At 38.7% G+C, this 25,816-nt stretch overlaps 1 protein-coding gene across 3 annotated transcripts in view; it reads left to right on the top strand.

Moving 5' to 3' along the window:
* The window catches only part of PTPRA (protein tyrosine phosphatase receptor type A), a 187,936-nt gene that overhangs the window by 14,306 nt on the left and 147,814 nt on the right, over window positions 1-25,816 (top strand). The window contains exon 2 of one of the 3 annotated variants that reach the window (XM_057529225.1): window positions 14,871-14,968. The exons of the other annotated variants lie outside the window; for them this stretch is intronic. The gene's annotated coding sequence lies outside the window, so the exon portion shown is untranslated. The remainder of the gene's footprint in view (window positions 1-14,870; window positions 14,969-25,816) is intronic. 3 annotated transcript variants of the gene reach the window in all.

The following is a 25,816-nucleotide window of genomic DNA, read 5'->3' as shown; positions in this document are numbered from 1 at the left end:
CTACGTAGTCTTCTAGACCCTGCTGAAGTATCACCCACTTACGGGAGTCTCCTGAATTCTCCTAGGAATTGTTTTTTCCTCCTTTTAGAGTTGGTATAACAAATATAGTATTGATCACAATGTTTTTTGGTTTTTTAAAAAAATATTTATGTATTTGGCTGCACCAGGTCTTAGTGCAGCACTTGGGCTCCTTAGTTTTGGCACGCGGGCTCCTTAGTTGTGGCATGTGAACTCTTAGTTGCAGCATGCGTGTGGGATCTAGTTCCCTAACCAGGGATCGAACCCGGGCGCCCTGCATTGGGAGCGCAGAGTGTTATCCACTGAGCCACCAGGGAAGTTCCAATCACAATGTATTTTAATTACTCATTTTCATGTCTTAATTTCCTGTTAGTTTATTGAGGACAGTTATGTATTGAGGAGCATGTCTATTAATTCTATTAGGTGTTCAATACATTGGTGTTGAACATTGAGCCAAGTGCTAGGCATATAGTAAACAGACATGTTTGTTGATGAACAGGTATCGATACCAAAATCTGGGGGCTCTGTAATATAACATTTCTTTTTCTTTTGATGATTCGAAGGGCTGTGTAGCTACCCTAAATTTCAGCTTTGTTTCTTGGAAATTACCAAGAATGTTAAGGATGATCGATTATTGGGTTGGCCAGAAAGTTCATTCGGTTTTTTGTTTTTGTTTGTTTTTTTTTTTTTTTAATTTTTGACTGTGTTGGGTCTTCATTTCTGTGCGAGGGCTTTCTCCAGTTGCGGTGAGCGGGGGCCACTCTTCATCGCGGTGCGTGGGCGTCTCACCGTCGCGGCCTCTCGGAGCACAGGTTCCAGACACACAGGCTCAGTAGTTGTGGCTCACGGGCTTAGTCGCTCCGTGGCATGTGGGATCTTCCCAGACCAGGGCTCGAACCCGTGTCCCCTGCATTGGCAGGCAGGTTCTTAACCACTGCGCCACCAGGGAAGCCCCATTCGGTTTTTAAGTAAAAATAGAAGACACATTTTTCATTTTCACCACGAACTTTATTGAACAAAGTATTCACTGTTTTGTTCCACTACCTTCTGCCATTTTTCAAGCAACGTCATAATTCCATCTTCCCAAAACATTTTATCTTTTTGAGCAAAGAACTGTTCCAGGTGCCTTTTACAGTCTTCCAGGGAATTGAAATTTTTTCCATTCAGAGAATTTTATAAAGACCAAAATAAATGGAAATCTGAAGGTGCAATGTCTGGTGAATAAAGCGGTTGAATCAGAACTTCCCAGCCAAGCTGTAACAGTTTTTCCCTGGTCATCAAAGAAACATGCGGTCTTGCATTATCTTGATAGAAGATTATGCATTTTCTGTTGACTAATTCCCGACAGTTTTCATCGAGTGCTGCTTTCAGTTGGTCTAATTGGGAACAGTACTTGTTGGAATTAATCGTTTGGTTTTCCGGAAGGAGCTCATATGAGAGGACTCCCTTCCAATCTCACCATATACACAACATCACCTTCTTTGGATGAAGACTGGCCTTTGGTGTGGTTGGTGGTGGTTCATTTCGCTTGCCCCACGATGTCTTCCGTTCCACTTTATTGTACAATATCTACGTTTCATCACCCGTCACAATTTGTTTTAAGAACGGAACATTTTCATTACATTTAAGTAGAGAATCACCTGTGGAAATATGGTCAAGAAGGTTTTTTTCCTTAACTTGGGTGGAACCCAAGCATCAAAGTGATTCACATAACCAAGCTGGTCCAAATGGTTTTCAACACTTGATTTGGATATTTTGAGTATGTCGGCCATCTCCCACATGGTATAACATTGATTGTTCTCAATTAATGTCTCGATTTGATCGCTATCAACTTCAACTGGTCTACCTGACCGTGGAGCATCGTCCAGGGAGAAATCTCTAGCACGAAACTTCGCAAACCACTTTTGACATGTTTGATCAGTCACAGCACCTTCTCCATACACTGAACAAACCTTTTTTTGTGTTTCAGTTGCATTTTTCCCTTTCTTGAAATAAGAAAGCGTAATATGCTGAAAATGTTGCTTTTTTCTTCCATCTTCAATACTAAAATGGCTACAGAAAAATCACCAATTTTGATAAGTTTTTTTTAAAAATGCACGCTGATATGACAGCTGTCACAATACAATCTGACAAAATTGTTTCGATTGAAGTTAAAGACAACTAAGCCCTATCAGAGCCATCTGATGGAAAAAAATCGAATGAAGTTTTTGGCCAACCCAATATGTTGCTGTGTTTGGTGCAGACAGATCTGTGTACCGATGGTGACTAAACAGACTTGATTGCAAATAGTCTGTTGTTCATCCCCTGAGAAAAGATCTGTTACAAGGGGAACTTCTTGCTTCTAATTTCATACGGTTAAGACAAATTAATCACCTGATGACTGTGGAAAATATAAAGAAATTTGAGTACACCTTGGATAAAGAAAGGGTTTGGAGTAAGCAGACCTGAGTTCTATTTCTGGTAGTACTAATTAGCCTTGTGACTTTAGGCAAGTCTTTCCCGATCACAGTTTCTTCCTCTGTAAAGTGATAAGGGACTTGATGGTTTAACATCCTTCTATCCCTAAAATTATTTAATTCTAATACACTGTAATTTCGGGACTTCCCTGGTGGTCCAGTGGGTAAGACTCTGTGTTCCCAATGCAGGCGGCCTGGGTTCGACCCCTGGTCAGGGAACTAGATCCCACATGCATGCTGCAACTAAGAGTTTGCATGCCACAATGAAGATCCTGCATGCCGCAACTAAGACCCAGCGCAGCCAAAATAAATAAAAACAAAACAAAACAAAAACAACTAAACAAACAAACACTGTAATTTCTAAAATATTAGGACCAGTGAAGGAAATACTCATGGCCTAGCTCATTCTAAGGAGAATTTGAAGTAGTTTACTGATACACGTATAATACCATCGTGTGTGTGTTTCTAGAGAGAGTGCATTTAGGAGTTCTCCAGAAAAACACCAAAGAAGCTGGTCAGTAATAATGATCACTGGGGAGTGGGGAACTGGATGCCTGGTGGGAAGGATACCTTCTATTCAGTGTATTTTCTTTTGTAATCTTTGATTTTTATAGTGTGTGCTTGATTATCTACCCAATAAGGACAAATAAATTTTAATATATAACATACACATAGAGAAGTCAGTAAAGGGAAAGTAAGGGTCTTATGGTAAGAGAGAGGCACGGGGATGGTAGTGCCGTCCATTAAATCCTATGCAGTTATTTAAAGAAGACTGTATATTGAGCTCTCAAGTTATATTAGCTGAAGGTTCCAAGAGATTCACTTGACTTACAAGATATAAACCATCATCAGTAGTGAGAAACAGCCTTTCCTGGCACTGTGGTTTGAGGCATTTTCCTCTTAAATGGGATATTGTGTGATATGGTGAATGTATTCAATAGAACCTCTACAGTCATACTGTAATGCAGTATCTCAAATGGGGGTCCTTGGATATATTTTGAAGAGAAGTTTCTCTGAATAGACTCTAATAGATTTTAAAATTTCAGTAACCTGAACTATAAGCATATGAATGACTGCCCACCTTGTAACTGAGTATTGCCACACAATTTCAGTGCCCATGTTTGTGTGTGTGTTTAGGATCATTGGTTATCTGCGTCTTTATTTGTAAGTAAGTAGTTTGTGGGACTAGTCAGTGGAAGGCCAAGTAGTGCTGGGCACGCTGGGCAACTTGTTTGCAGTTGTTTGAATGGGAAAGTGATGGGAGAATTAGTATTATATGACATATGTGTTTAGGCATGCCAAGCTTAAAAAAAAAAAACAAAACTGTTGTAGTAGGTGATGCAATAGCCGTGTTGTGAGTGGTGATTTAATTTCAGCATTAAATCTATTGTTATCTATTAATATTGTTAATTTGAATCTTATTGGTTTTATATTTTTATGTAAGTTTATTTTGGTTTTATAGCTGTATAATAGCACAGTGTTATGTTTATATTTATTCATTAATAAAAATTTTTTAATTAGCATTGAAGGTGTGTTAAAAATTTTGTTTCCTTTAAAAGGTAATTTGTATCTCTCAAATTTGAGAAATCCTGCAGTAGTGATTACAGCTTTGCTTATTCTAAGCAGAGTCCACAGATGCCCAAATAAGAGGCAGTTTTCTACTGATCATTTCTCATAATTGAATTTTGTTGAATGAGGAAAAAACTTTGAAATCATGAGTACAGTTGCTGATTAATGACACATCCAACTTACTTTGAAAATAAAGAAGGCTGAAGACAGTGGTGGTGCCTTGAATAGGTGGTGACTCCATCTCTGTTTACATGGAGCAACTGCAGGCAGGACTGAGATGGTTATCAAGAAAGAGTTCACCTGCTCTAACACACGAATGAATGGACAGACCAGGCTCCAACCTGCTCAGTTGAAGAGAGCATGACTTGAATGAGTTTAGTCTGAAAAAAATGTCAAAGTTGAAGTACCTGGTTATTTATTTTAGCTATAGAAAGATATCACTAATCTGCCTAATTTCAAAGAGCATAGTTTTCTGCTGAGTCCTCTAATAAGGACAACTCGTTTGGAAAAGGTTACTCTAGAAAACAGAATTGTACTATTTTAAAAAATTGTTGGATATTAACTTCCTGCCCAAAGTGATTTTGATTTTATTTTTTATTATTTAAAAAAATATATATTTATTTATTTGGCTGTGCCGGATCTTAGTTGCGTCATGTGGGATCTAGTTCCCTGACCAGGGATCGAATCCGGGCCCCCTGCATTGGGAACGTGGAGTCTTAGCCACTGGACCACCAGGGAAGTCCCTCATTTTGATTTTTTTTTTTTTTAAGTTTTTATTTATTTATTTATTTATTTATTTATTTATTTATTTATTTATGGCTGTGTTGGGTCTTCGCTTCCGTGCGAGGGCCTTCTCCAGGTGTGGCAAGTGGGGGCCACTCATCATCGCAGTGCGCGGGCCTCTCACCATCGCGGCCTCTCTTGTTGCGGAGCACAGGCTCCAGACGCGCAGGCTCAGTAATTGTGGCTCACGGGCCCAGCCGCTCCGCGGCATGTGGGATCCTCCGGGACCAGGGCTCGAACCCGTGTGCCCTGCATTGGCAGGCGGACTCTCAACCACTGCGCCACCAGGGAAGCCCCCCTCATTTTGATTTTAAAGTTGTTGATATGAAGCCATTTTTTCTGTTAGTAGCTTAGAAGAATCACTTTTCTGTTAAGGTAATTGTTCTTGACATCAAAACAATATTTATCAGCACAGAAGAGATAACTACTTTTTCTGTCTTCTACATTTCAAATAATTATAGTAGAATTTTAAAAGAAGGGTGTAAGGTTTTATATTCTCTGCAGTGTTATCTGATCTGGCAGGAGTCTGTTGAATCCTACCCTGTTATCTTAGGGCTGTAGACACCATTTATCAGATTAAGGAAGTTCCCCTCCATTCCTTGTTGCAAAGAGTTTTTAATGAGTGGATGTTGAATTATATCCCATGCTTTTTCTGCATCTATTGATATTCATATGCTATTTCTTTAATCTGTCAGTATAATAAATTACATTAATCAACTTTCCATGAGAAAATGCTGTTTTATTCTTTTGAGCTCATTTTATATAATTTTTATTGTAAAATATACATAACAAAATTTACCATTTTTACTATTTTTAAACGTACAGTTCAGTGTACATTCATATTGATTGTTGTGATATCATCACCACCATCCACCTCCAGGACTTTTTCACCATCCCCAACTGGAACTCTTAAACAGGACATTCCTGTTTCTACCTCCCTCTAGCCCCTGGCAACTACCTTTCATTAATTAGAAAGGTAGCTTTTAGGGCTTCCCTGGTGGCACAGTGGTTGAGAATCTGCCTGCCAATGCAGGGGACGCAGGTTCTGGCCCTGGTCTGGGAGGATCCCACATGCCACGGGGCGGCTGGGCCCGTGGGCCACAACTGCTGAGCCTGCGCGTCTGGAGCCTGTGCTCCGCAACGAGAGAGGCCACGGTGGTGAGAGGCCTGCGCACCGCGATGAAGAGTGGCTCCCGCTTGCCGCAACTGGAGAAAGCCCTCGCGCAGAAGCGAAGACCCAACACAGCCAAAAATAAATAAATAAATAAATAAAATTAAAAAAAAAAAAGAAAGGTAGCTTTTAAATGAAACACAATTTGGTCATGGTGTGTAACATATTATCTTTTTATCTTATACATTGATGGCATCAGATTACTAATATTTTGGTTGGAATTTCTTCAGTAACAGTTCAGACTATTTTCTAATTTCCATTGTGGTTTTATTCTTTGATCCGTGGGTTATTTATAAGTGTGTCTTTTAATTTTCAACTGTGAGGTTTTTTAATATTGGCTTATAGATTTAATTGCATTGTAGTTAAAGAATATGGCCTATATGATTTTAGTCCTTTGGAAATTAGTATTTATTTGCTGTTTGGCCAAGTATATTCTTCACTGAGATTACACATTGTTAATGTTAAATTGTTAACATTTTACCATAATTGCTTTATCTTTGTCACTATATCCATGTAGCTATACAGTTTTTCTGAATCATTTGAGAAGTAAATTGCAGACAGAAGGCTCTGTAACCTCTTAATCAGTATGTATATCCTCAAAACAAGGATACTCTTCTGTTTAACCACAGCACACTCATTAATATCAGGAAATAAATATTGATATAATACTGCTAATTCACAGACACCACTCAGATTTCGCTGATTTTCCAGTTATGTTCTTTACAGTAAAAACAAACAAACAAAAAACCCAAAAGATAACAAAAACCCAACTCCCCCCTCCAAAAACAAAAGCAGAAAAACCTCTTCCTTTCCCTCTTATATTTCTAATTCAGAGACCATCCAGGACCATACGTTGCATTTAGTTTTCGTGTCTCTTCAGTTAAAGTTAGTTCAGAAGTGTTTTGCACTTCCTAGTAAGTAAACATTATACATTTTGTGAGATGATACTTTGAGGCTATATTAATAGTTCATTTCTCATCAACTTTTTACCTACTAGTTTTAGCATCTATTGATGATTTGTGCCTGAGTCAGTTATTACTATAGTGGTTACCAGATGGTAAAATTTTTAAAATTTCATCATTCCTTCTGTGTTCATCATTTGACATTTCACTGTAAGAAAAAGTTTTCTCTCCCCCTTTTTTTCTTTGTATTTATTTATGTATTTATTTATTTATATATTTGCCATGCCGCGTGGCATGCAGGATGTTAGTTCCCTGACCAGGGATTGAACCCGTGCCCGCTGCAGTGGAAGTGCGGAGTCTGTTTTTTGTTTTTTGTTTTTGTAATAAACTTGTTTATTTATTTTTGACTGCGTTGGGTCTTCACTGCTGCGCACGGGCTTTCTCTAGTTGCAGCGAGCTGAGGCTACTCTTCATTGAGGTGTGGTGGCTTCTCGTTGCGGAGCACGGGCTCTAGGCGCACGGGCTTCAGTAGTTGTGCCATGCAGGTTCAGTAGTTGCGGCTCGCAGGCTCTAGAGCTCAGCCTCAGTAGTTGTGGCACACGGGCTTAGTTGCTCTGTGGCACGTAGGATCTTCCCGGACCAGGGATTGAACCCGTGTCCTCTGCACTGGCAGGCAGATTCTTAACCACTGCACCACCTGGGAAGTCCCAAAGTGCAGTCTTAACCACTGGACCATCAAGTGGTCCCTTTTTTCTTTTTTAAAGTCATTTAAACATATTAGCATGAACTCCTGGATTCCTGTGTTATTCATTTATCATTTATTTTGATGCTCGAATTGTCCCAGATTTGGCCATAGGAACCCTTTCAGGCTGGCTCCTGTGCCCTTTTTTCATGTCCCCATCATTCTTTGATCACTTACTTTTCTTAACTTTTTTGCACAGTGAGATTTTCCATGCTCATCTTGTACTTTCACTGCACCAGTTGTGGAATCAACCATTTCATCAAGGAACTCTGGTTCAGACCTTTTATTAGGGGCTATATTTAGAAAACAAGATCTGAATACCAGATATGTTCTTTTCTTCTGGGGTATCATTGCTCTTAGGCTCTATTAGAGGCCAGAGGTAGGATATTGTTTTAAAATGTATCTGGGATTTAATTTATAAGTACGACTGAGTGATGGCATGAAGAGGTCAATGCCATTGAAGGAAGTTTATTACTCATAGTTCCTCAGACGCAGGAGGCACCATGCTATGCAGGGCCACATGGGAGAAGCACTAGGGTCAATCAGGAGGCAGAAGGAATGAGGGGAAAATATGGATGATGGCCTTTATCATCGTGGTGGTGGGAAGTTGTTAGGTGGAAATTTTCCCTATTGGGCAGGAAGTGAAACACAGATGCTGAGGTTTGTGGTTGGAGGGTTTGTAATAATTTATACATATACATACACATGTATACACAAAACATACAGAAACATCAATATATGCCTATAAATATTGAAGGCCATGATTTCACACTGATATGTTTAGTTCTGTTTCAGTACCACAGGATTTTTTCTAGTGTTTCCCCTTTCTGAATTTGTACCTCCTTTCTCTGACATTTAGAATCTAGCTTTCCATCTTTTTTACTCCAGCCCCATTGTGGGCTATCTCATTGACCCCAGCCCCACTGAAAGTGCTGGCTGAGCACCCCCATCTAGTTCCATGAGTCACTTTTATATACAGAAAATTCTCACTTTGCATAGTTCCAATATGCATAAATTTCTAACATGGTTTAACTGAATGACACTGGTCCCCAAATAACAGTTAATATAACTAAATATAACTTGTAATCAGGAATAGCTTCTCCAAAAAATTTAAAATTTACTCTGACCCTGTAATAGCTGATTAGTACCTCCCCTAGACAGTATTCAGTTGAAGGTAGCCTTTTTTTATTTTTTAAAGGAAAATTACAGTCTCTGCATTGCTCTCAGCTTAACTTTACACAGCTCTACATTTCCCTCTGTCAGTTCCTCTTGGAATGGTGGGTGGGTAGCGGAAGAGAGGATATGTACAAAAATGTATTTTTAGTTCTTTTGAACAAAGGGGTTGCTCCAGCCATTGCTATTGATGACAGGAAGTATATTTATAGCTCCAGGGAAGCAGGGTCCTGGTTTAAGAAAACCTGGGAGGCTGTACTTAATATATTTCATTAAAGCTCATTTGCACTTCATAGGAAGTGAAGTTGAAATGAATGGACCTGTAACTTATCTTATGAAGTACAGTTATTTTCATAAGTATATTCAATCTGCTCCTGAATTTGGAAAAACCTTCCATTTTGAAATTTCACAATTGGTAGCACCTAAAACAAAGGACACCTCTAGAGTATATGGGATGTGTGTGGACAGTTCAGATGGTGGCATGCAGTTGTACAGTTGAGGGGTTACCAAATACTGGTCCCAATTAGATGTTATTTATGAAGTTCTACTGGTAGAGCTTCTGTTGTGATTTTCTTTTAAAGTCTGAAGTGAAAATAATTGTTTATGGGTCGTAAGATAGTCTCTGTAAAACCAATTTGGGGTTTTCCACTAGGCACCATATAACTTTCTCACAAGTTTGATTGGGACAGGACTTTTGCCATTGATTATCATGTGCAATGAACACATTAAACACAAATTAAATTATTCTGAAGCCTTTTCTTTTTTCCCCACTCCTTTTCTTAATTGAGAGAAGCGAAGAGTTGGTTTCCAAGGATACGTCTTCTCTCTTACACGGGTCTCAGATTGATGTAGTCATGGAAACCAGGCAGTAAACTCATTCTTGGCAGCTGCCACCACTGGTCTGATCCTTTCTTTTAAAGGCATGAGATTCTTTAATAATTCATTTTGGGAAGGTTGGGGCCAGATGATTCCAGGTCATCCCAGAGGGGTTGTTGGGAATGCTGTTAAATAGATGTGATTCGGTTAAGTATTAAGAGCTTGCTAAACAAAACTGCAGTGATTTAACTAAAGATTTTATGCCTAATTTAAACAGGAATTTAAAATACAGAATTATTAATGTTTAGTCCTTTTTAAGAATATTTTAAAACATTCCTAAGTATAATTTGAAGATTTTATTTTTTGTTTTTAACTTTATGAATTTAAAATGTTAAGAATTGTAGATACGCTGACCTTTACTTAGCACAATGAAGGTTTTCAACTGGCCCACTAAAGGCTATCCACTGATGAAATAAAAATATGAAATAATGTGCTCTTTAAAATATTTTTTGTGGATTCTGAAGCCTTGGTTCAAATTCCATCTTAGATATGTAACCTTGGGCAAGTTACTTAACCTCTCTGTGCCTCAGTTTCCTCTCTGCAAAATGGGGCATAATAACATCCACTTCATAGGGTTGTGGTGAGGAGTAAATGAGCTAAATTATGTAACACACCTAACTTACCAGGAGCATTCAGCAAATGTTGGTCATTCCATTTATACATAAGGAATAGAATTATTGGTGAGGTTGTAAAGGCTGAAAAATAACTAAATTCAGAGAAGGTTTGTACTGAGTTCATTTATGAAAGACTTTTAAAGGAAGGAAGATAACTTTTTTTTAAAAAATTTATTTTATTTTTGGCTGCGTTGGGTCTCTTCGTTGTTGTGCATGGGCTTTCTCTAGTTGTGGAGAGCGGGAGCTACTCTTCGTTGCAGTGCGCGAGCTTCTCACTGCGGTGACTTCTCGTTGCGGAGCACGGGCTCTAGGTGTGCGGGCTTCAGTAGTTTTGGTGTGTGGGCTCTAGCGTGCGGGCTAAGTAGCTGTGGTGCATGGACTTGGTTGCTCCGCGGCATGTGGGATCTTCCTGGACCAGGGCTCAAACCTGTGGCCCCTGCATTGGCAGGCGGATTCTTAACCACTGTGCCACCAGGGAAGTCCCAAGATAACTTTTTTGACGTGTACTATTTTTTAGATTAACAAGGGTGGTGGAGGATTTAGAATCTCCTCCCTATCCCAAATGAATAAACCATCTGTTTTCTTCTCCCTTTTAGAGATTTAGTATTGGGTTTACACAACTTAGCAAGATATTTGTCAGTTTGGGAAACAGTAATTGTTTGACCGATTGCTACATACTAGGTAGGTACTTAGATTTCAGAGGTGAATGAGGCGCATCCTGTTTTGGAGGGGTATGAATGGAGAAGGGTGAAGAAGTGAGAATGACCTATTGTTACAAAACTTAATTCTTTATAAATTGTGTTAAATGCTACACTAGCAGAATTTTAAATTAAAAAAAATGATACGGTGATAGGAGAGAGCACAAATTAACTTAATAAGAAATATGCAAAACTAATATGAAAAAACTAAAGCTTCACTGAAGGATTTTTTAAAAGATACAAATAAATTCAATATTTATACTCTGTTCCTCAATGTGAGAGACCTAAATATTATAAAGATATTATATAGATGTCAGTGCTCCCCAAGTTATTCTACAGATTTAATGCAAATTGTTTGTAAACCCAGTGAGGTGAGCCTTTTCGAGATCTTGACAAATGACATATACAGTTCATTTGGAAGAGTAAATGCGGTAGATGAAAAATTTTGAAAAACTTTGAAGAAGAACAATAATTGGAGGGCAGTAGAAGTGGGGAGGGTATGTGACACTTGACCCTCCAGATGGTACCGTATACCAGGAAGTTAAAGGTGTCTAAGACAGTTTGGCATTTGTGTTAGAATAGACAAAACAAGTATTTAGAGCAGAATAGTAAGTTCAGAAACAGACCTGGATATGTGGGGAATTTAGAATGTGATAAAAATAACACATAAAAATCAGGGAGAGGACTTCCCTGGTAGCACAGTGGTTGAGAATCCACCTGCCAATGCAGGGGACATGGTTCGAGCCCTGGTCTGGGAGGATCCCACATGTGGTGGAGCAAGTAAGCCCGTGCGCCACAACTACTGAGCCTGCGCTCTAGAGCCTGCGAGCCACAACTACTGAGCCTTCGCGCCACAACTACTGAAGCCCACGTGCCTAGAGCCTGTGCTCCGCAACAAGAGAAGCCACTGCAATGAGAGGCCCGTGCGCTGCAATGAAGAGTAGACCCCGCTCACTGCAACTAGAGAAAGCCTGCGTGCAGCAACGAGGACCCAACGCAGCCAAAAATAAATAAATAAATAAATTTATTTTAAAAAAAAATCAGGGAGAAAAGGATGGAGTATTCAATAAATGGTCCTGCCACAGTAGGCTGTTTTGGTGGAAAATACATAAAGATTACTAATTTAGACTATGCTCAAATAATCACGAGATTACAGAGTATGCTTAACCAGATTACTGAATTAACCACACTTTTTTTTTTTTTTGGCCGTGCCATGCAGCATGCAGGATCTTAATTCCCCAACCCCAGGGATTGAACCCGTGCTGCCTGTAGTGGAAGTGTAGAGTCCTAACCACTGGACCGCCAGGGAATTCCAAACCACACTTTGCATTCTTTAGAATGTGCTGAATGATTCTTAAAATGATCTGAACACTGATGGCTAACAGACTACTCTCTAGTATACCTTGCCTTCTGCAATCACTAGTTGAATTTATACTTTCAGGGGTCAGTATGTTCTAAACCTGCTTTTATGCCAATTATACTTATTGTAATTTTGTAACCTAATTAAATATTAATTAAACCAAGGAAATATGTAAAAATAGTTGTTTTTAAGAAAGAAAGTTAAGTTGAAGATCCTGAAAGGATTGGATAAATATAAGTCCCTCCCTTCCAGGTTACTTTCTTACTAGTTTTGGGCATGAACACTTTAAAAGATTAAGGGAAAGAAACCATAAAAATCTTATTAAAGGTTCTGTGCCCATTTGTCTCACAGTTGTCTAAGTTTTTGTTCCACGCTAAAGAAATTGAAATTTGAAATCATCAGTATGTATTATGGATATGATGATCTATGCAAGAAACATTAATTAGCATATCTGTACTTAAAGAAGATGCCTTGGTATTCTACCAAAATATTGTCAGATGAATGTACATGTATTTTTTAAGTAAAAATCAAATATTTAAGTTACATACATATATATTTTTTTTGATTATCTGATTTACTGTATTTTTTCATGTAACCAACCAGGCCCGGGTCCTATTTGTGTTGGGTAAAAGTTTTTACCATTCCCTGGAGGAAGTAAGAGGTGATGCTTTTATGTGCTTAGGCTAAAGAAAACCCTTTCTCCAAAGCAAGGTAATTAGACAATTTCTGTAAAGGGCCAAAGAGTATATATTTTAGACTTCGCAGTCCAAAAATCAAAATTGAGGCTCTTTTGTAGGTACTTTATAACAAGAAAGAAAACACATTTCCACAAATTTATTATTGATGAAATTCAAATATGGTAATAGTAATAATAATTATTTTTATTACTGAGTACAACTTTTTGTAATACAGGTACACTAATGAGAAAAATGGACTTCTTTTTTAGGTGATACATTTTGCTTAATTGGGGTTCAGAGTTACTGTTTCCTGTCATCAAAATTGATTGCAAATGTTCATCTGTTAATGCTGATCTGTAATGAGATTTTACATATTTCATCTTTGGAAATATCTTCACACAGATGTACAGCCAAATATTGGTGTCAGCCCACAGCATATGATTTTAATTGAACATATTAATCAATTGGGAAACATTTATAGAATTACATTAGATTTTTCTCTTAGTATTTGCCTTTTAGCATATCATTACATTGTAGATTAATTACTTCCAGTTGAAGGTTAGGTGTAAGTGCCATAATTGCACTGTTAAATAGATTTTGAAAGATGGAAATTTTCTTTGCACTTGCATTGAAGTCCTAAAAATGCTTCCAGAATTATAGTTTGAGCTAAAAATATATATCCACTGCAAATTTGAGAATTGAGATCTCACTTTTTGTTTTAAATTTGACAGCAGCTTGACATTACTAGCTTTTGTGTAAATGAATTAACTGCAGTTTAAGTTTCACATGTAAGTCCAGTTCTGCCCTATAATGTTAGGTTGAATTTATTAAATAGTATAAAATCTGCAGCAAAAGCTAAGTTTCATATGTGATCATAGTAATAATAGTGACTGAAAACGGTCTTATTGTTCTGAAACTTCAATCTCAGCCCTGAGCTTTAAAAAATACATATCACAGTCAAACTTTACAGCTGCTAAGCCATCAAACTGCTGCGTGGGCAGGCAAGACAGGTTATTCTGCTTCTGCTGCTGACAGTGGTTTAGCCCATGACAGTGAATGAAGTTCACCATTGACACTATTGGTTCAGTACCATGATAAATTCAAATATTTTCCACAGTACCTGCTGATGAAAAATAATAAACAACCACCTTATATCTTCACAAGCTTTGTAAGTTCCAGCTAAGCCTTTTTCTACTCCATATATATTTTTATAAACATCATCAATTATAACTCATCTTAGCAGATTCTACTTCAAATTGTTCTAAATTAGTATTTTCTCAGCTTCTGGCCACACAGACTATTCATAGAAGCTATTTCTTCAAATACTTTAAACTTGGCATTGACTCCTTGAGTAAACAACAGCAACTGAGCAGTATTAGTAACATCTAACTCATCAAGGGACAGGGGAATCAACTTGAAATCATTTGCCTTTTTTAAAAAATAGATTATTAATTTTATTCCCATTGTCCTCAACTTTTGGAGCAGCTGGTTTTGCTGAAAGGCTAATAATAGTCTTAAGTTTATTTTCTCTGAATACAGTTCTTGAGCTCCTGCAGTCAAGCATTATTTTATTTAATTTTAATTTTTATTTTTGGCCACCCCACATGGCTTGCAGGATCTTAGTTCCCTGACCAGGGATCGAACCCAGGCCCCCAGGAGTGGAAGTACAGAGTCCTAACCAGTGAACCGCCAGGGAACTCCCAGCATGATTTTATCAACTCAGAATTGGCAAATTACTTTCCTTGCTTGGCTAACAAATGAGCTTCTTGGAAACTTACTTTGGTTGCAGCCTCATTTTTTTTTCTTCTCTCCCTCCCTTTCTTCCTTCCAGAAATTCTGCTGTGATGAGATATTCCACGTCAAATTTTCTACTTTTTCTGACCATTGCTTTCCTGTGAATTGGGAATATTGAGATGACTACTTAGTCTGGTAATGTTGATGTATATTGAATTTTTCTAGCACAGCTGTAGTGTCATTGCATAATAAACACAATGCTTTCCCATCTGACTTGATAACAAAATAATCCACACTCTCCACTGTGCCTTAAAAGCATGACAAAGTCCACTTTTCTCTTTTCTTGTTTTGACTTGATGGCTATGCACTGGTAAAAAAAAAACCCAAAAAACTATCACAGTATGCCAGTATGCATGTGTGGCACTCAAAAGCTGTTGACTTGCAACTTCATCACTGCGATGTGTGGTACACTGAGCAGCAGTGCAAAGCTCTGTGAGTACAACATATACAGGGAGCCACTCGATTCTGCCGTTGTAATGTTGAAGCCAGCCATACATAGCCAATACATCAATGAATGAGTACCACTGTGTTTGATATTATTTGTGGACACTGGAGTTTGAATTTCATATAATTTTCGTATCATGAAATATTATTCTTTTTATTTTTTCCAACCATTAAAAAATGTAAAATTGTTTCTTAGCTTGCAGGTCTTACTAAAATCAGATGATTTGCTCACCTCTATTTAGGGTAAAGCATTACACAAGGCCCAAATCAAGAAGGAAAAGATTGCATAAAATTTGACTGCTTAAAAAGATAATATAAACAAAACTAAAATATAAACTGCAAATTGGGGGAAAAAATATTTGCAACCATATGTCAGGAAAAGGTTAATATCATCCTAATATGAGAGAGTACCTACAGATAAGAAACAGACCAATATCCTGTTAGAAAAATGGGCAAAGACAATTCATCAAATAAATACAAATGTCAGTAACTGTATGAACTATTGATCCAATACTGAACCCGGAAAGGCAAATGAAAACATGGGAGGCTTTCACTTTTCACTTCATAAACTTGCGTATTGCTTGAGACTTCTACAGCAAGCAAATACTACATTTATCAGTGTTTAGAAACCAAAAAAAGTTTTCTTGTAATTTTTGAATTGCTGCTTATTTTTCTGGTACCTAAGTTTTCTGTATTCCTGAACAGAGGTAGAAGAGGGTGAGTCCTGTCCCTTTCCTGCCTCTGCTGTACTATACATGTTGCTTCGGTTCAGAAGCCAGAGCATGTGGAGTTGAGCCCCCAGAAAATTCCCCCACCCCAGTCTTTTGTATCATCTTGGGTGTTTTACTGGGAAAGCATGATGAGCACTGCTTGCATTTGATACCTTGTTGACCTTGAAGTCTAGAGTTTGATTTTTCAAATGAAACTAGAACTTTGCTGGTTCCATTAAGCATTTTATAAATAACTTTGATGTTGAGTTTTGAATTGCTTTTTAATTCCAGTTTTGTTGTTTTAAATAGTTATTAATAGAAGCAAGAGGGTGGAGAGAATTTTCTAAACCAACTCGTGTTTAAAATAGTTCTAATTTTGATAGGATTCTGTATTTTCCTAGATTTGTTAAATATTTCTAAAGATGTTTGGCATAGGTATTAACACTTTGTGGGCCTGTTATATACAAACCAGTTTTTTGCTTTTTTTTCTTTTTCTAGTTCTGAATTAAGTCAGTCATGAGCAATAACCGAACCTGGTAGGTGTGTGACTGCTACTGCATTTGCTCAAGGCATTAGGTTAGCAAGGTGAATCACAAGGGATGAGAATTCTACTTTGCATTTCTTTTCAAATCAGGAGTTGTAGAATTTGATGTGTATGAAGCATGTTGTGTTATTCTTTTCCTATTTTCTATGTAGATGATTTCATTATAGGAGACTTTGACTTTTAGATCTTGGTTTAAAACACTGATTGACTAAGTGATAATTAAGTATATTTCATGTGGAAAAGGAATAATATGCTTGTCCTGAAATAAGCTGATCTGATCAGGAGGAACCTTATCCTAAGCATGGCAGGAAATAAACTTGTAACACCAATTACATACAGAGTAGCAGCTATGATCGGGGGAAGATGAGTATGAGAGAGAGTAAGTAAAAGTAAAGTATAAATTATAAGAAGTTTGAGAGAAAGTGACTTTGTGATCTAACTTTGTGAGAGACAGAAGTGGGAATATTGGATAGGCATGTACATGTCCCTAGATTTTTAGGAAGACATACTTCAAAAAGGTAGAGAAGACATGGGTATGAATCAATAGGAGTGGTATACCAAAAAGAACGTCAGTTTAGAAAAAAACAAAAACTGCTCTCAAACTAAAGATAGGTGGTTGCTTCTAATAGCCATTCAGACTTGAATAAGAAATTAGAAGATAGGAGTACTGAAAAATATACAGGGTATATTAGTCTATCAGCAAATATAGAAAAAGTAAAGTAACTTAACTTATCTTAAAATCTAATTAGTATTAAACTAATTTTTTATGAAAAAGCTTTTAAATCTTTTATGGCTTTTACTGCTCTTCTCTCGAACTGCACTGCCCAGTATGATAGTCATCAGCCACGTGTGCTGGTGTATTGGGTAGCGCTATGTAGAACATTTCCAACATCACAGAAATTTCTATTGGGGAGTGCTTCAAAAATGAGATACATTATTAGAAAAGCTAGTAAAAAGTAAGTTGGGGTATAAGGATACTTTTCTGTCCAGAAATTTTGCTAAGGAAGAATTAGATTTTTATAATACTGAGACATTGGTGTGTCCTTTATTGTTGTACTTGCATTTTGTCCTTTATTTTGAAATAATTTTAAATTTACAATAAGTTGCAATAGTAGTACAAAGAGCCTTTTCCTTTCCTTAACCATTTGTGAGTAAGATGCTCACTTGATGCCCCATCAGTCCTGAATACTTTAGTGTGTATTTCCTACAAACAGGGATATTCTCCTATATAACCTCAATATACCTGTATAATCAGGACCTTAATATTGATACAGTAGTACCAGCTAATCCTTAGATTTCACTGATAACAGAGATCCATAGATATCATTTGTCCTGATAAAAATACTGTATAGCAGGAGAATCCAGTTCAGAATCACATATCGCATTTAGTTGTCATGTCTGTCTTTGACTTGATCATCTTGATACTTTTGAAGAGTATAGGCTAGTTATTTTGAGGAATATTCCTCAATTTGGGCCTGATGTTTCTTCATGGTTTGATTCAGAATATGCATTTTGTCAGGAATACCACATAAAGGGTGGTGTATTTTTATTCTAATCTTATTCACAATTTCCATTGTGTCCTGTTTCTCGTAATGTTAGCCTTGATGACTTGATACTAAGGTGGTGTCTACCAGTTTTCTCTACTGTAAATTTATTCACTTTTCCCTTTGTAGTTAATAAGTGTTTTGTGAGGAAGAGGTACTTTGAGACCATGTAAATTATCTCATTTCTTGTCAAACTTTCACCCACTGGTTTTAGCATCTATTGATAATTTTTGGCAGGATTATTACTATGATGGTTGCCAAATGACAGTTTTCTAATTTTATTATTCCTTCCACATTCATCAGTGGACATTCCATTGTAACAAAAAGCTTTCTTTTCTTCCATTGATTTATTAAATTGATATGGACTTATTGATTCCTATTTTATTCAGCGAGTTATTATCTATTAATATAATTTGTTACTCTGAACCTGAATTTGTCCCACATTTGGCCAGTGGAAACCCTTCAGGTTGGCTCCTATATCCTTTTGACATGTCTTATCATTCTTTAATCACTTCCCTTTTTACCTTCTAGCACAACAAGATGTTCCAATCTCTTGTATTATACTTTTCCTCCCTCAGCCCTAGAATCAGTCATTTCAACAAGCCCTGGTTCCTTTTATTGAAGAGCATATTTAAAAAGCAGGTCTATGGGACTTCCCTGGTGGTGCAGTGGTTAAGAATCTGCCTGCCAGTGCAGGGGACATGGGTTCGATCCCTGGTCTGGGAAGATCCCACATGCTGCGGAGCAGCTAAGCCCATGCGCCACAATTACTGAGCCTGAGCTCTAGAGCCCACGAGCCACAACTACTGAAGCCCGCCTGCCTAGAGCCTGTGCTCCGCAACAAGGAAAGCCGCTGCAATGAGAAGCCCGTGCACCGCAACGGAGAGTAACCCCCACTGACCGCACCTAGAGAAAGCCCGCGTGCAGCAATGAAGACCCAACGCAGCCAAAAATAAATAAATTAATTAATTTTTTAAAAAAAGAAAAAGAAAAAAACAGGTCTGGGCTTCCCTGGTGGCACAGTGGTTGAGAATCCGCCTGCCAGTGCAGGGGACACAGGTTCGAGCCCTGGTCCGGGAAGATGCCACATGCCACGGAGCAACTAAGCCCGTGACAAAGAGTAGCCCCCACTCACTGCAACTAGGCAAAGCCCGCCCACAGCAACGAAGACCCAACGCAGCCAAAAGTAAATAAATAAATAATTAAGAAAAAAAAAAAAAAAGCAGGTCTGGGAATTCCCTGGTGGTCCAGTGGTTAGGACTCTGAGCTTCCATTGCAGGGAGCATGAGTTTGATCCCTGGTCAGGGAACTAAGATCCCAAAAGCTGCACAGCACAGCCAAAAAAAAAAGCAGGTCTGGACGCTAGGTATGATTGTTCTACTGAGACATTGCTGCTTGTAAGCCTCTCTGGACAGAGCTAGGGAATATACATATACATACACAAAATATACTCTTACATATGCATCCATATCTATATTTTCTCTCTGTATATATACGTATATATAAAATGCTGTGAGTTCACATTGAAACCTCCAATTCTAGGCTAACACCTCAGAGTTCATTTTATTTTCTCCCTTTTTTGTACTTGAAACACCCTTCTCTGACAGAGAATCTTGCTCCTATTATTCTTAATATATTTATTTAATTGCTCAGACCCCTTTTTAAGATAAATTTATATATTTATTTTATATATATTTTTTTATTTTTGGCTGCGTTGGGTCTTCGTTGCTGCGCACAGGCTTTCTCTGTTTCCGGTGAGCGGGGGCTACTCTGATGCAGTGCGCAGGCTTCTCATTGCAGTGGCTTCTCTTGTTTTGGAGCATGGGCTCTAGGCGCACGGGCTTCAGTAGTTGCGGCTCACGGGCTTCAGTAGTTGCGGTGCACGGGCTTCAGTAGTTGCGGCACGTGGGCTTAGTAGTTGTGGCTCGCGGGCTCTAGAGCGCAGGCTCAATAGTTGCTGAGTAGGCTCACGTGGGCTTAGTTGCTCCACGGCATGTGGAATCTTCCCGGACCAGGGCTGGAACCCATATCCCCTGCATTGGCAGGCAGATTCTTAACCACTGTGCCACTAGGGAAGTCCCTGCTCAGATCCTCCCTTTAATGTACCTAGTCTTTCCTTCTGAGACCAGGTGGATGCCAGCCTTGCTCAGCACCACCTAATGAGTTTTAGACTTAATTATTCAAGAAGGAAGGAAGTGCAGTGGATCAAAATTATTTGTAGATTTATCTACTTGCTAAAATTTATTTGTGACCCCAGAATCAGTACTTGTGCTTTCACGGTTGTTTGGGGACATGTGCAGAGGGGTGAAAAATTTGAATCATCCAACACGTATATTTCCAGTTAAAGTCAAACAAGGTGATGCTCTGCCTTCTTGTTTCAGCTTTCATACTGTCAACAAGTGTCCTTTTTTACAGTCTATTTAGTGCTATGTTTTTTTACATTTTTGTGCTTTTATTGGAATTGACCTCCAAGTGTGCTGTCTAGTATTCCTAAGTTTCGAGAAGGCTGTGATGGGCCTTATGGGGAAAATACATGTTTTAGGTAAACCTCATTCAGTCATATCTTACAGTACTGTTGGCTGTAAATTCAGTGTTAATGAATCAACATCCAGAAAAAGGAAAGGGAAATTTGCTGATCTATACATGAAAGTACTAAGGTAACATGTATAGTGCATGTGAATCTATGGAAAAGAGGGGAAACTGGGTAAATATGTGGATTTGTGAGGTGATAAACATGAAAAAGGTATAGTGGACAGCACTGTTATAAGGCTGAAGGCCAAAGAAGTTTACAGTTACATTATCCAGGACAAAGAAAATATTAAACCCTTCTTGGCTAGTGCTGGCTGGTTTACATTTCTAAAGGTGATACTGTGTGAAAAATGGTAAACTTGCAGGCAGTGCAAGTTCTACAGATCAGGAACCTTCGGAAAATAATTTCTAAATACCTGCTAAGTGTCATTCAGGGAAAGGGTTATGTGGAAAGGTAGGTTTTCAATTCTGAGATTGGTTTGTTTTATAAAGACATTGACGAATGAACTTATATTAACACAAATGGCATTTTGGTTGACAAAATGTTGTGACCATGATAACATAATCCTGTATTTCTCCTTAGGAACAGTAGTTCAGTATTTGCTAATTCAGTGTTTATGGCAACTTTACAGAACATAACTACCACGAATAGCAAGCATTGGCTGTAGTTTTACTTTGTTTTTTTTTTAAGAAAACAGTTGATTTTTAAAAAAATTAATTAATTATTTTTTTGTCCGCATTGGGTCTTCGTTACTGCGCGCGGGCTTTCTGTAGTTGTGGCGAGTGGGGGCTGCCCTTCATTGCAGTGCGCGGGCTTCTCATTGCAGTGGCTTCTCTTATTGTGGAGCACGGGCTCTAGGTGCGCCGACTTCAGTAGTTGTGGCATGCAGGCTCAGCAGTTGTGGCTTGCGGGCTCTAGAGCATAGGCTAAGTAGTTGTGGCGCATGGGCTTAGTTGCTCCGCGGCATGTGGGATCTTCCCGGACCAGGGCTCGAACCTGTGTCCCCTGCATTGGCAGGCACATTCTTAACCACTGCGCCACCAGGGAAGTCCCAAAACAGTTGATTTTTATTCTCCATATAGAAGTAGCATCATTTATTATCTTTAATCTTAGTATCACTTGTGAAAAACCTTGTTAAAAAATCAGTCTTAGCTTTTCTCCCAGTTTGTGATTGGTCCCATCCTTCCTCTCTACACATGCATTTGAGAATCTCGAAGTAAAGATTTCACTGTTCATGGCATACATGTGAAGAGGTATCACAGGCAGAAAAAGAGGTTATCTCAAATTCAGTTGGTATAAAAACCTCACTATGGGCTTCCCTGGTGGCGCAGTGGTTGAGAATCTGCCTGCCAATGCAGGGGACACGGGTTCGAGCCCTGGTCTGGGAAGATCCCACATGCCACGGAGCACCTGGGCCCGTGAGCCACAACTACTGAGCCTGCGCGTCTGGAGCCTGTGCCCCGCAACGGGAGGGGCCGCGATAGTGAAAGGCCCGCGCACCGCGATGAAGAGCGGTCCCCGCACCGCGATGAAGAGTGGCCCCCACTTGCCGCAACTAGAGAAAGCCCTCGCACGAACCGAAGACCCAACACAGCCAAAAATAAATAAATAAATAAATAAAGTAGCTATAAAAACCTCACTTGTGCAGACTGTACCACCTTAATTGGTTTTGCTTGCATAGCTAAATTCTTAGTCATACTTTAAATTACATGGACTTTGCTAAAATTGAGGCAAAATCCACATAACATAAAATTAACCATTTTAAAGTGTACAATTCATTGGCATTCAGTATATTCACAATGCTGTGCAACCAAGACCTCTGTCTCGTTCCAAAACATTTTTATCAGCCCAGAAGGAAACCTTGTATTCATTAGGTACTCAATCCCCATTCCTCCCTATCCCCGGCAACCAACCACTAATCTGCTTTCTGTCTTTATGGATTTACGTATTCCATTTCATATAAATGAAATTATACAGTATGTGACCTGTTTTCTGGCTTCTTTCATTTAATGTAACATTTTCGAGGTCCATCCATGTTGGAGCATGTATCAGTACTTTATTCCTTTTTTTTTGAAACAATAATGTCTATCACTTATTGAGAATTTATATGGAATTTACAGAGGTTTAATAGCTTGCTTCAGATTACCAATGGTTAAATGGCAGAGCAAGAAATGGCAGAGCAAGAATTCAACCCTATTCTTCTGAATCTGCATAAATTACTTTACCATAAATAATGCCATTATTATATTGGGAGAAAAAAAATCTTATTCAAATTTTGGTTGGCAAATTTTAGGTATTTAATTTTGTTCTTTAGACATAAAATGCTCTAATTCAAGTGATAGTTTGCTAGCTTCACACTGTATTGAGACTACTGTTAGTTTATCCTCTAAAAACTAAACATTTCCTTTTGCTGCCCTTTAGAGGTTATAAAAAAAAAAGTTTTTTTTTTTTGCTTTATAAAAACAAATTCAGAATGAAGGTAATCATTTATATGCAACTCAACTGGATCAACTAACATATGGTCGTTGTATTCTTTCGAATATTGCACTGGAAGATTGATCACCAACTGTCACCTACATGATCTGTTTTGATGAAATCAAGATGGTCATATATAAGAGTTTGGTTGCTTTCAGCATTTAGAAAACTAAAGTATTCTAGTAACCAGTAAATCAGGTAGATTTTTTCATACATCACACAGGTAAATATGCATTCCAGTAAGTTATCCCATTTTATTCTAAGGGCAAATACATCTTATTTCTTTATCCTGTGTCATGAAGTTTGTGCTCTATCATCTATGTATTGGGTTGACCAAAAAGTTTATTTGGGTTTCCCGTAAGATGGTATGGAAAAATCCGAATGAACTTTTTGGCCAACCCAATATATATCTATTTACTTTTTTATATTTATCTATATATAAATTTTTATTTATCTATATATATTTATCTATCATCTATCTATATTACTTAGAATATTTAGAATATCAGTCAGAGAAAATAACATAAAATTCAACTAACTCATTTAGTACTAAAGGCACTTTTTTGGCTAACTAGCTGAAAAGTTTAGAGCTAGAGGATAAATACTTTGATGGTATCTTTAAGGCTGCATATCCATTTGTTTATGAGCTTTCAGCTCTTTCTCACTATGCTGGTTTCATCCTTACCTTATTTTTCCTCACAGTACTTTATTTTTAAGGCTGAATCATATTTTGTTGTATTTGTATACCACATTTTGTTTATCCATCCATCTAGCAATGGACATTTAGGTTGTTTTCACCTTTGGGCTATTGTGAATGATGCTGCTGTGAACGTTCATGTACAAAATTTTGTTCGAATACCTGTTTTCAATTTTTTTGGATATATACCTAGTTGTGGAATTGCTGGGTCATATAGTTATCCTCTGTTTAACATTTTGAGGAACCACCAATATGTTTTCCACAGTGGCCACATCATCTTACGTTACCACCAGCAATGTACAAGGTGTCTCAATGAAGTGGATCTCATTGTGGTTTTTACTTGCATTTCCATAACAACTAATGATGAACATTTTTCCATGTGCTTGTTGGCCATTTGTATATCTTCTTTTTGGAGAAATGTCTAGGCGAGTCCTTTGCCCATTTTTTAATTGGGGGGGGTTCTTTCTGTTGCCAGGTTGTGAGAGTTCTTTGTATATTCTGGTTACAAGACCCTTATGAGATATGTGATTTACAAATATTTTCTCTCATTCTGTCTTTTCACTCTATTTTTAAAAATTTTTTTTAAGTTTTATTTATTTTCGGCTGCGTTGGATCTTTGTTGCTGAGTGCGGGCTTTCTCTAATTGCAGCGAGCCTGGGCTTCTCTTGTTGCGGAGCACGGGCTCTACGCACGCGGGCTTCAGTAGTTGTGGCTTGCGGGCTCTAGAGCGCAGGCTCAGTAGCTGTGGCGCATGGGCTTAGTTGCTCCGCGGCATGTGGGATCTTCCTGGACGAGGGCCTGAACCCGTGTCCCCTGCATTGGCAGGTGGATTCTTAACCACTGCGCCACCAGGGAAGCCCCTCTTTTCACTTTCTTGATAGTGTTCTATGGTGTGCCAAATTTAAAATTTTGATGAAGTACACTTTGTATTTTTGTTATTTGTGCTTTTTGTTGCTGTTGTTTTTTAAATGTAAATTGTGCCCTTAATGCTTAGGGTGTTTTTGTTTGTTTGTTTTGGTTTTTTTTTTTTTTTTTTTTAATTTATTTATTTATTTATTTATTTATTTTTGGCTGTGCTGGGTCTTCGGTTCGTGCGAGGGCTTTCTCTAGTTGCGGCAAGTGGGGGCCACTCTTCATCGCGGTGCAGGGACCGCTCTTCATCGCGGTGCGCGGGCCTTTCACTATCGCGGCCCCTCCCGTTGCGGGGCACAGGCTCCAGACGCGCAGGCTCAGCAGTTGTGGCTCACGGGCCCAGCTGCTCCGTGGCATGTGGGATCTTCCCAGACCAGGGCTCGAACCCGTGTCTCCTGCATTAGCAGGCAGATTCTCAACCACTGCGCCACCAGGGAAGCCCCTGGTTTTTTAATTAGTTAATTAATTTTTATTTTTGGCTGCGTTGGGTCTTTGTTGCTGCATACGGGCTTTCTCTAATTGCGGTAAGTGGAGGCTACTCTTCGTTGTGGTGTGTGGGACTCTCACTGCGGTGGCCTCTTGTTGCAGAGCCCAGGCTCTAGGCACGCAGGCTTCAGTAGTTGTGGCACGCAGGTTCAGTAGTTGTGGCATGCGGGCTCAGTAGTTGTGGCTCACGGGCTCTAGAGCACAGGCTCAGCAGCTGTAGTGCGCGGGCTTAGTCGCTCCGCGGCATGTGGGATCTTCCCGGACCAGGGCTCAAACCCATGTCCCCTGCATTGGCGGGCAGATTCTTAACCACTGCGCCTCCAGGGAAGCCCTTAGGGTGTTTTTTTGTTTGTTTAATTTTGGGTGCACGGGGTCTTAGTTGTGGCATGAGGGATCTTTAGTTGTGGCATGCAGACTTCTTAGTTTAAGCATGCGAACTCTTAGTTGAAGCATGCCTGAAGGATCTAGTTCCCCAACCAGGGATTGAACTCGGGCCCCCTGCATTGGGAGCACAGTGTCATCCCCACTGGACCACCAGGGAAGTCCTTGTTGTTTGTGCTTTTGGTGTCACATTTAGATAAGATTTTTAGGACTCCATTTCCAAATCCAGTATCACAAAGACCTACCCCTTTGTTTTCTTC

This window comes from Balaenoptera acutorostrata, chromosome 15 (assembly GCF_949987535.1).
Source record: "Balaenoptera acutorostrata chromosome 15, mBalAcu1.1, whole genome shotgun sequence".
NCBI lineage: Eukaryota > Metazoa > Chordata > Mammalia > Artiodactyla > Balaenopteridae > Balaenoptera > Balaenoptera acutorostrata.
This window is presented reverse-complemented; position numbering and strand designations above follow the sequence as displayed.